Source organism: Astyanax mexicanus, unplaced genomic scaffold, assembly GCF_023375975.1.
Source record: "Astyanax mexicanus isolate ESR-SI-001 unplaced genomic scaffold, AstMex3_surface scaffold_46, whole genome shotgun sequence".
NCBI lineage: Eukaryota > Metazoa > Chordata > Actinopteri > Characiformes > Acestrorhamphidae > Astyanax > Astyanax mexicanus.
Window position 1 is genome coordinate 65,001 of NW_026040056.1, and position 7,500 is coordinate 72,500.

General features: G+C 46.6%; 33 non-coding genes across 33 annotated transcripts in view; all 33 read left to right on the plus strand.

Annotated features, from left to right (window-relative positions):
- LOC125796443 (5S ribosomal RNA) overlaps window positions 1-78 on the plus strand; it is a 119-nt gene extending 41 nt beyond the window's left edge. Inside the window, exon 1 of the ribosomal RNA XR_007435354.1 lies at window positions 1-78. This exon is cut by the window's left edge and continues 41 nt beyond it. This is a non-coding gene — a ribosomal RNA (5S ribosomal RNA).
- A 110-nt stretch (window positions 79-188) lies between these two features.
- LOC125796145 (5S ribosomal RNA) lies at window positions 189-307 on the plus strand. The gene has a single exon (XR_007435137.1). It is a non-coding gene; the product is annotated as a 5S ribosomal RNA (ribosomal RNA).
- A 110-nt stretch (window positions 308-417) lies between these two features.
- Window positions 418-536, plus strand: LOC125796289 (5S ribosomal RNA). Its single transcript, XR_007435281.1, has one exon. It is a non-coding gene; the product is annotated as a 5S ribosomal RNA (ribosomal RNA).
- Window positions 537-646: 110 nt separating this feature from the next.
- On the plus strand, window positions 647-765 carry LOC125796444 (5S ribosomal RNA). Its single transcript, XR_007435355.1, has one exon. It is a non-coding gene; the product is annotated as a 5S ribosomal RNA (ribosomal RNA).
- Window positions 766-875: 110 nt separating this feature from the next.
- LOC125796448 (5S ribosomal RNA) lies at window positions 876-994 on the plus strand. Its single transcript, XR_007435358.1, has one exon. It is a non-coding gene; the product is annotated as a 5S ribosomal RNA (ribosomal RNA).
- Window positions 995-1,104: 110 nt separating this feature from the next.
- LOC125796449 (5S ribosomal RNA) lies at window positions 1,105-1,223 on the plus strand. The gene has a single exon (XR_007435359.1). It is a non-coding gene; the product is annotated as a 5S ribosomal RNA (ribosomal RNA).
- A 110-nt stretch (window positions 1,224-1,333) lies between these two features.
- LOC125796450 (5S ribosomal RNA) lies at window positions 1,334-1,452 on the plus strand. Its single transcript, XR_007435360.1, has one exon. It is a non-coding gene; the product is annotated as a 5S ribosomal RNA (ribosomal RNA).
- A 110-nt stretch (window positions 1,453-1,562) lies between these two features.
- Window positions 1,563-1,681, plus strand: LOC125796451 (5S ribosomal RNA). Its single transcript, XR_007435361.1, has one exon. It is a non-coding gene; the product is annotated as a 5S ribosomal RNA (ribosomal RNA).
- Window positions 1,682-1,791: 110 nt separating this feature from the next.
- LOC125796231 (5S ribosomal RNA) lies at window positions 1,792-1,910 on the plus strand. Its single transcript, XR_007435223.1, has one exon. It is a non-coding gene; the product is annotated as a 5S ribosomal RNA (ribosomal RNA).
- A 110-nt stretch (window positions 1,911-2,020) lies between these two features.
- Window positions 2,021-2,139, plus strand: LOC125796452 (5S ribosomal RNA). The gene has a single exon (XR_007435362.1). It is a non-coding gene; the product is annotated as a 5S ribosomal RNA (ribosomal RNA).
- A 110-nt stretch (window positions 2,140-2,249) lies between these two features.
- LOC125796453 (5S ribosomal RNA) lies at window positions 2,250-2,368 on the plus strand. Its single transcript, XR_007435363.1, has one exon. It is a non-coding gene; the product is annotated as a 5S ribosomal RNA (ribosomal RNA).
- Window positions 2,369-2,478: 110 nt separating this feature from the next.
- LOC125796454 (5S ribosomal RNA) lies at window positions 2,479-2,597 on the plus strand. The gene has a single exon (XR_007435364.1). It is a non-coding gene; the product is annotated as a 5S ribosomal RNA (ribosomal RNA).
- Window positions 2,598-2,707: 110 nt separating this feature from the next.
- On the plus strand, window positions 2,708-2,826 carry LOC125796455 (5S ribosomal RNA). The gene has a single exon (XR_007435365.1). It is a non-coding gene; the product is annotated as a 5S ribosomal RNA (ribosomal RNA).
- A 110-nt stretch (window positions 2,827-2,936) lies between these two features.
- On the plus strand, window positions 2,937-3,055 carry LOC125796457 (5S ribosomal RNA). The gene has a single exon (XR_007435367.1). It is a non-coding gene; the product is annotated as a 5S ribosomal RNA (ribosomal RNA).
- A 110-nt stretch (window positions 3,056-3,165) lies between these two features.
- LOC125796458 (5S ribosomal RNA) lies at window positions 3,166-3,284 on the plus strand. Its single transcript, XR_007435368.1, has one exon. It is a non-coding gene; the product is annotated as a 5S ribosomal RNA (ribosomal RNA).
- Window positions 3,285-3,394: 110 nt separating this feature from the next.
- On the plus strand, window positions 3,395-3,513 carry LOC125796216 (5S ribosomal RNA). The gene has a single exon (XR_007435208.1). It is a non-coding gene; the product is annotated as a 5S ribosomal RNA (ribosomal RNA).
- Window positions 3,514-3,623: 110 nt separating this feature from the next.
- Window positions 3,624-3,742, plus strand: LOC125796459 (5S ribosomal RNA). The gene has a single exon (XR_007435369.1). It is a non-coding gene; the product is annotated as a 5S ribosomal RNA (ribosomal RNA).
- A 110-nt stretch (window positions 3,743-3,852) lies between these two features.
- On the plus strand, window positions 3,853-3,971 carry LOC125796460 (5S ribosomal RNA). Its single transcript, XR_007435370.1, has one exon. It is a non-coding gene; the product is annotated as a 5S ribosomal RNA (ribosomal RNA).
- Window positions 3,972-4,081: 110 nt separating this feature from the next.
- LOC125796461 (5S ribosomal RNA) lies at window positions 4,082-4,200 on the plus strand. The gene has a single exon (XR_007435371.1). It is a non-coding gene; the product is annotated as a 5S ribosomal RNA (ribosomal RNA).
- Window positions 4,201-4,310: 110 nt separating this feature from the next.
- Window positions 4,311-4,429, plus strand: LOC125796462 (5S ribosomal RNA). Its single transcript, XR_007435372.1, has one exon. It is a non-coding gene; the product is annotated as a 5S ribosomal RNA (ribosomal RNA).
- A 110-nt stretch (window positions 4,430-4,539) lies between these two features.
- Window positions 4,540-4,658, plus strand: LOC125796463 (5S ribosomal RNA). The gene has a single exon (XR_007435373.1). It is a non-coding gene; the product is annotated as a 5S ribosomal RNA (ribosomal RNA).
- Window positions 4,659-4,768: 110 nt separating this feature from the next.
- Window positions 4,769-4,887, plus strand: LOC125796464 (5S ribosomal RNA). The gene has a single exon (XR_007435374.1). It is a non-coding gene; the product is annotated as a 5S ribosomal RNA (ribosomal RNA).
- Window positions 4,888-4,997: 110 nt separating this feature from the next.
- LOC125796232 (5S ribosomal RNA) lies at window positions 4,998-5,116 on the plus strand. Its single transcript, XR_007435224.1, has one exon. It is a non-coding gene; the product is annotated as a 5S ribosomal RNA (ribosomal RNA).
- Window positions 5,117-5,226: 110 nt separating this feature from the next.
- LOC125796465 (5S ribosomal RNA) lies at window positions 5,227-5,345 on the plus strand. The gene has a single exon (XR_007435375.1). It is a non-coding gene; the product is annotated as a 5S ribosomal RNA (ribosomal RNA).
- Window positions 5,346-5,455: 110 nt separating this feature from the next.
- On the plus strand, window positions 5,456-5,574 carry LOC125796466 (5S ribosomal RNA). The gene has a single exon (XR_007435376.1). It is a non-coding gene; the product is annotated as a 5S ribosomal RNA (ribosomal RNA).
- A 110-nt stretch (window positions 5,575-5,684) lies between these two features.
- LOC125796468 (5S ribosomal RNA) lies at window positions 5,685-5,803 on the plus strand. Its single transcript, XR_007435378.1, has one exon. It is a non-coding gene; the product is annotated as a 5S ribosomal RNA (ribosomal RNA).
- A 110-nt stretch (window positions 5,804-5,913) lies between these two features.
- LOC125796437 (5S ribosomal RNA) lies at window positions 5,914-6,032 on the plus strand. The gene has a single exon (XR_007435353.1). It is a non-coding gene; the product is annotated as a 5S ribosomal RNA (ribosomal RNA).
- Window positions 6,033-6,142: 110 nt separating this feature from the next.
- Window positions 6,143-6,261, plus strand: LOC125796219 (5S ribosomal RNA). The gene has a single exon (XR_007435211.1). It is a non-coding gene; the product is annotated as a 5S ribosomal RNA (ribosomal RNA).
- Window positions 6,262-6,371: 110 nt separating this feature from the next.
- On the plus strand, window positions 6,372-6,490 carry LOC125796469 (5S ribosomal RNA). The gene has a single exon (XR_007435379.1). It is a non-coding gene; the product is annotated as a 5S ribosomal RNA (ribosomal RNA).
- Window positions 6,491-6,600: 110 nt separating this feature from the next.
- Window positions 6,601-6,719, plus strand: LOC125796470 (5S ribosomal RNA). The gene has a single exon (XR_007435380.1). It is a non-coding gene; the product is annotated as a 5S ribosomal RNA (ribosomal RNA).
- Window positions 6,720-6,829: 110 nt separating this feature from the next.
- Window positions 6,830-6,948, plus strand: LOC125796471 (5S ribosomal RNA). The gene has a single exon (XR_007435381.1). It is a non-coding gene; the product is annotated as a 5S ribosomal RNA (ribosomal RNA).
- A 110-nt stretch (window positions 6,949-7,058) lies between these two features.
- On the plus strand, window positions 7,059-7,177 carry LOC125796217 (5S ribosomal RNA). Its single transcript, XR_007435209.1, has one exon. It is a non-coding gene; the product is annotated as a 5S ribosomal RNA (ribosomal RNA).
- A 110-nt stretch (window positions 7,178-7,287) lies between these two features.
- LOC125796472 (5S ribosomal RNA) lies at window positions 7,288-7,406 on the plus strand. The gene has a single exon (XR_007435382.1). It is a non-coding gene; the product is annotated as a 5S ribosomal RNA (ribosomal RNA).
- The last annotated feature ends 94 nt before the right edge of the window (window positions 7,407-7,500 follow it).

Consider the following 7,500-nt stretch of genomic DNA (forward strand, 5'->3'; position numbering starts at 1 on the left):
ATCTCGGAAGCTAAGCAGGGTTTGGCCTGGTTAGTACTTGGATGGGAGACCACCTGGGAATACCAGGTGCTGTAAGCTTTTCCCCTCTTGCTTCCATTACCATGGTCTTGTTATACATTACTAGTTTGTTATCTGAAACCCAACATAGATGAAGTTGCATAAGTAGTCTTGATGAGAGCTCTCCAATGGCTTACGGTCACACTACCCTGAGAACGCCCGATCTCGTCTGATCTCGGAAGCTCAGCAGGGTTTGGCCTGGTTAGTACTTGGATGGGAGACCACCTGGGAATACCAGGTGCTGTAAGCTTTTCCCCTCTTGCTTCCATTACCATGGTCTTGTTATACATTACTAGTTTGTTATCTGAAACCCAACATAGATGAAGTTGCATAAGTAGTCTTGATGAGAGCTCTGCAATGGCTTACGTTCACACTAACCTGAGAACGCCCGATCTCGTCTGATCTCGGAAGCTAAGCAGGGTTTGGCCTGGTTAGTACTTGGATGGGAGACCACCTGGGAATACCAGGTGCTGTAAGCTTTTCCCCTCTTGCTTCCATTACCATGGTCTTGTTATACATTACTAGTTTGTTATCTGAAACCCAACATAGATGAAGTTGCATAAGTAGTCTTGATGAGAGCTCTGCAATGGCTTACGGTCACACTACCCTGAGAACGCCCGATCTCGTCTGATCTCGGAAGCTAAGCAGGGTTTGGCCTGGTTAGTACTTGGATGGGAGACCACCTGGGAATACCAGGTGCTGTAAGCTTTTCCCCTCTTGCTTCCATTACCATGGTCTTGTTATACATTACTAGTTTGTTATCTGAAACCCAACATAGATGAAGTTGCATAAGTAGTCTTGATGAGAGCTCTGCAATGGCTTACGGTCACACTACCCTGAGAACGCCCGATCTCGTCTGATCTCGGAAGCTAAGCAGGGTTTGGCCTGGTTAGTACTTGGATGGGAGACCACCTGGGAATACCAGGTGCTGTAAGCTTTTCCCCTCTTGCTTCCATTACCATGGTCTTGTTATACATTACTAGTTTGTTATCTGAAACCCAACATAGATGAAGTTGCATAAGTAGTCTTGATGAGTGCTCTGCAATGGCTTACGGTCACACTACCCTGAGAACGCCCGATCTCGTCTGATCTCGGAAGCTAAGCAGGGTTTGGCCTGGTTAGTACTTGGATGGGAGACCACCTGGGAATACCAGGTGCTGTAAGCTTTTCCCCTCTTGCTTCCATTACCATGGTCTTGTTATACATTACTAGTTTGTTATCTGAAACCCAACATAGATGAAGTTGCATAAGTAGTCTTGATGAGAGCTCTGCAATGGCTTACGGTCACACTACCCTGAGAACGCCCGATCTCGTCTGATCTCGGAAGCTAAGCAGGGTTTGGCCTGGTTAGTACTTGGATGGGAGACCACCTGGGAATACCAGGTGCTGTAAGCTTTTCCCCTCTTGCTTCCATTACCATGGTCTTGTTATACATTACTAGTTTGTTATCTGAAACCCAACATAGATGAAGTTGCATAAGTAGTCTTGATGAGAGCTCTACAATGGCTTACGGTCACACTACCCTGAGAACGCCCGATCTCGTCTGATCTCGGAAGCTAAGCAGGGTTTGGCCTGGTTAGTACTTGGATGGGAGACCACCTGGGAATACCAGGTGCTGTAAGCTTTTCCCCTCTTGCTTCCATTACCATGGTCTTGTTATACATTACTAGTTTGTTATCTGAAACCCAACATAGATGAAGTTGCATAAGTAGTCTTGATGAGAGCTCTGCTATGGCTTACGGTCACACTACCCTGAGAACGCCCGATCTCGTCTGATCTCGGAAGCTAAGCAGGGTTTGGGCTGGTTAGTACTTGGATGGGAGACCACCTGGGAATACCAGGTGCTGTAAGCTTTTCCCCTCTTGCTTCCATTACCATGGTCTTGTTATACATTACTAGTTTGTTATCTGAAACCCAACATAGATGAAGTTGCATAAGTAGTCTTGATGAGAGCTCTGCAATGGCTTACGGTCACACTACCCTGAGAACGCCCGATCTCGTCTGATCTCGGAAGCTAAGCAGGGTTTGGCCTGGTTAGTACTTGGATGGGAGACCACCTGGGAATACCAGGTGCTGTAAGCTTTTCCCCTCTTGCTTCCATTACCATGGTCTTGTTATACATTACTAGTTTGTTATCTGAAACCCAACATAGATGAAGTTGCATAAGTAGTCTTGATGAGAGCTCTGCAATGGCTTACGGTCACACTACCCTGAGAACGCCCGATCTCGTCTGATCTCGGAAGCTAAGCAGGGTTTGGCCTGGTTAGTACTTGGATGGGAGACCACCTGGGAATACCAGGTGCTGTAAGCTTTTCCCCTCTTGCTTCCGTTACCATGGTCTTGTTATATATTACTAGTTTATTATCTGAAACCCAACATAGATGAAGTTGCATAAGTAGTCTTGATGAGAGCTCTGCAATGGCTTACGGTCACACTACCCTGAGAACGCCCGATCTCGTCTGATCTCGGAAGCTAAGCAGGGTTTGGCCTGGTTAGTACTTGGATGGGAGACCACCTGGGAATACCAGGTGCTGTAAGCTTTTCCCCTCTTGCTTCCATTACCATGGTCTTGTTATACATTACTAGTTTGTTATCTGAAACCCAACATAGATGAAGTTGCATAAGTAGTCTTGATGAGAGCTCTGCAATGGCTTACGGTCACACTACCCTGAGAACGCCCGATCTCGTCTGATCTCGGAAGCTAAGCAGGGTTTGGCCTGGTTAGTACTTGGATGGGAGACCACCTGGGAATACCAGGTGCTGTAAGCTTTTCCCCTCTTGCTTCCATTACCATGGTCTTGTTATACATTACTACTTTGTTATCTGAAACCCAACATAGATGAAGTTGCATAAGTAGTCTTGATGAGAGCTCTGCAATGGCTTACGGTCACACTACCCTGAGAACGCCCGATCTCGTCTGATCTCGGAAGCTAAGCAGGGTTTGGCCTGGTTAGTACTTGGATGGGAGACCACCTGGGAATACCAGGTGCTGTAAGCTTTTCCCCTCTTGCTTCCATTACCATGGTCTTGTTATACATTACTAGTTTGTTATCTGAAACCCAACATAGATGAAGTTGCATAAGTAGTCTTGATGAGAGCTCTGCAATGGCTTACGGTCACACTACCCTGAGAACGCCCGATCTCGTCTGATCTCGGAAGCTAAGCAGGGTTTGGCCTGGTTAGTACTTGGATGGGAGACCACCTGGGAATACCAGGTGCTGTAAGCTTTTCCCCTCTTGCTTCCATTACCATGGTCTTGTTATACGTTACTAGTTTGTTATCTGAAACCCAACATAGATGAAGTTGCATAAGTAGTCTTGATGAGAGCTCTGCAATGGCTTACGGTCACACTACCCTGAGAACGCCCGATCTCGTCTGATCTCGGAAGCTAAGCAGGGTTTGGCCTGGTTAGTATTTGGATGGGAGACCACCTTGGAATACCAGGTGCTGTAAGCTTTTCCCCTCTTGCTTCCATTACCATGGTCTTGTTATACATTACTAGTTTGTTTTCTGAAACCCAACATAGATGAAGTTGCATAAGTAGTCTTGATGAGAGCTCTGCAATGGCTTACGGTCACACTACCCTGAGAACGCCCGATCTCGTCTGATCTCGGAAGCTAAGCAGGGTTTGGCCTGGTTAGTACTTGGATGGGAGACCACCTGGGAATACCAGGTGCTGTAAGCTTTTCCCCTCTTGCTTCCATTACCATGGTCTTGTTATACATTACTAGTTTGTTATCTGAAACCCAACATAGATGAAGTTGCATAAGTAGTCTTGATGAGAACTCTGCAATGGCTTACGGTCACACTACCCTGAGAACGCCCGATCTCGTCTGATCTCGGAAGCTAAGCAGGGTTTGGCCTGGTTAGTACTTGGATGGGAGACCACCTGGGAATACCAGGTGCTGTAAGCTTTTCCCCTCTTGCTTCCATTACCATGGTCTTGTTATACATTACTAGTTTGTTATCTGAAACCCAACATAGATGAAGTTGCATAAGTAGTCTTGATGAGAGCTCTGCAATGGCTTACGGTCACACTACCCTGAGAACGCCCGATCTCGTCTGATCTCGGAAGCTAAGCAGGGTTTGGCCTGGTTAGTACTTGGATGGGAGACCACCTGGGAATACCAGGTGCTGTAAGCTTTTCCCCTCTTGCTTCCATTACCATGGTCTTGTTATACATTACTAGTTTGTTATCTGAAACCCAACATAGATGAAGTTGCATAAGTAGTCTTGATGAGAGCTCTGCAATGGCTTACGGTCACACTACCCTGAGAACGCCCGATCTCGTCTGATCTCGGAAGCTAAGCAGGGTTTGGCCTGGTTAGTACTTGGATGGGAGACCACCTGGGAATACCAGGTGCTGTAAGCTTTTCCCCTCTTGCTTCCATTACCATGGTCTTGTTATACATTACTAGTTTGTTATCTGAAACCCAACATAGATGAAGTTGCATAAGTAGTCTTGATGAGAGCTCTGCAATGGCTTACGGTCACACTACCCTGAGAACGCCCGATCTCGTCTGATCTCGGAAGCTAAGCAGGGTTTGGCCTGGTTAGTACTTGGATGGGAGACCACCTGGGAATACCAGGTGCTGTAAGCTTTTCCCCTCTTGCTTCCATTACCATGGTCTTGTTATACATTACTAGTTTGTTATCTGAAACCCAACATAGATGAAGTTGCATAAGTAGTCTTGATGAGAGCTCTACAATGGCTTACGGTCACACTACCCTGAGAACGCCCGATCTCGTCTGATCTCGGAAGCTAAGCAGGGTTTGGCCTGGTTAGTACTTGGATGGGAGACCACCTGGGAATACCAGGTGCTGTAAGCTTTTCCCCTCTTGCTTCCATTACCATGGTCTTGTTATACATTACTAGTTTGTTATCTGAAACCCAACATAGATGAAGTTGCATAAGTAGTCTTGATGAGAGCTCTGCTATGGCTTACGGTCACACTACCCTGAGAACGCCCGATCTCGTCTGATCTCGGAAGCTAAGCAGGGTTTGGGCTGGTTAGTACTTGGATGGGAGACCACCTGGGAATACCAGGTGCTGTAAGCTTTTCCCCTCTTGCTTCCATTACCATGGTCTTGTTATACATTACTAGTTTGTTATCTGAAACCCAACATAGATGAAGTTGCATAAGTAGTCTTGATGAGAGCTCTGCAATGGCTTACGGTCACACTACCCTGAGAACGCCCGATCTCGTCTGATCTCGGAAGCTAAGCAGGGTTTGGCCTGGTTAGTACTTGGATGGGAGACCACCTGGGAATACCAGGTGCTGTAAGCTTTTCCCCTCTTGCTTCCATTACCATGGTCTTGTTATACATTACTAGTTTGTTATCTGAAACCCAACATAGATGAAGTTGCATAAGTAGTCTTGATGAGAGCTCTGCAATGGCTTACGGTCACACTACCCTGAGAACGCCCGATCTCGTCTGATCTCGGAAGCTAAGCAGGGTTTGGCCTGGTTAGTACTTGGATGGGAGACCACCTGGGAATACCAGGTGCTGTAAGCTTTTCCCCTCTTGCTTCCGTTACCATGGTCTTGTTATATATTACTAGTTTATTATCTGAAACCCAACATAGATGAAGTTGCATAAGTAGTCTTGATGAGAGCTCTGCAATGGCTTACGGTCACACTACCCTGAGAACGCCCGATCTCGTCTGATCTCGGAAGCTAAGCAGGGTTTGGCCTGGTTAGTACTTGGATGGGAGACCACCTGGGAATACCAGGTGCTGTAAGCTTTTCCCCTCTTGCTTCCGTTACCATGGTCTTGTTATACATTACTAGTTTGTTATCTGAAACCCAACATAGATGAAGTTGCATAAGTAGTCTTGATGAGAGCTCTGCAATGGCTTACGGTCACACTACCCTGACAACGCCCGATCTCGTCTGATCTCGGAAGCTAAGCAGGGTTTGGCCTGGTTAGTACTTGGATGGGAGACCACCTGGGAATACCAGGTGCTGTAAGCTTTTCCCCTCTTGCTTCCATTACCATGGTCTTGTTATACATTACTAGTTTGTTATCTGAAACCCAACATAGATGAAGTTGCATAAGTAGTCTTGATGAGAGCTCTGCAATGGCTTACGGTCACACTACCCTGAGAACGCCCGATCTCGTCTGATCTCGGAAGCTAAGCAGGGTTTGGCCTGGTTAGTACTTGGATGGGAGACCACCTGGCAATACCAGGTGCTGTAAGCTTTTCCCCTCTTGCTTCCATTACCATGGTCTTGTTATACATTACTAGTTTGTTATCTGAAACCCAACATAGATGAAGTTGCATAAGTAGTCTTGATGAGAGCTCTGCAATGGCTTACGGTCACACTACCCTGAGAACGCCCGATCTCGTCTGATCTCGGAAGCTAAGCAGGGTTTGGCCTGGTTAGTACTTGGATGGGAGACCACCTGGGAATACCAGGTGCTGTAAGCTTTTCCCCTCTTGCTTCCATTACCATGGTCTTGTTATACATTACTAGTTTGTTATCTGAAACCCAACATAGATGAAGTTGCATAAGTAGTCTTGATGAGAGCTCTGCAATGGCTTACGGTCACACTACCCTGAGAACGCCCGATCTCGTCTGATCTCGGAAGCTAAGCAGGGTTTGGCCTGGTTAGTACTTGGATGGGAGACCACCTGGGAATACCAGGTGCTGTAAGCTTTTCCCCTCTTGCTTCCATTACCATGGTCTTGTTATACATTACTAGTTTGTTATCTGAAACCCAACATAGATGAAGTTGCATAAGTAGTCTTGATGAGAGCTCTGCAATGGCTTACGGTCACACTACCCTGAGAACGCCCGATCTCGTCTGATCTCGGAAGCTAAGCAGGGTTTGGCCTGGTTAGTACTTGGATGGGAGACCACCTGGGAATACCAGGTGCTGTAAGCTTTTCCCCTCTTGCTTCCATTACCATGGTCTTGTTATACGTTACTAGTTTGTTATCTGAAACCCAACATAGATGAAGTTGCATAAGTAGTCTTGATGAGAGCTCTGCAATGGCTTACGGTCACACTACCCTGAGAACGCCCGATCTCGTCTGATCTCGGAAGCTAAGCAGGGTTTGGCCTGGTTAGTATTTGGATGGGAGACCACCTTGGAATACCAGGTGCTGTAAGCTTTTCCCCTCTTGCTTCCATTACCATGGTCTTGTTATACATTACTAGTTTGTTTTCTGAAACCCAACATAGATGAAGTTGCATAAGTAGTCTTGATGAGAGCTCTGCAATGGCTTACGGTCACACTACCCTGAGAACGCCCGATCTCGTCTGATCTCGGAAGCTAAGCAGGGTTTGGCCTGGTTAGTACTTGGATGGGAGACCACCTGGGAATACCAGGTGCTGTAAGCTTTTCCCCTCTTGCTTCCATTACCATGGTCTTGTTATACATTACTAGTTTGTTATCTGAAACCCAACATAGATGAAGTTGCATAAGTAGTCTTGA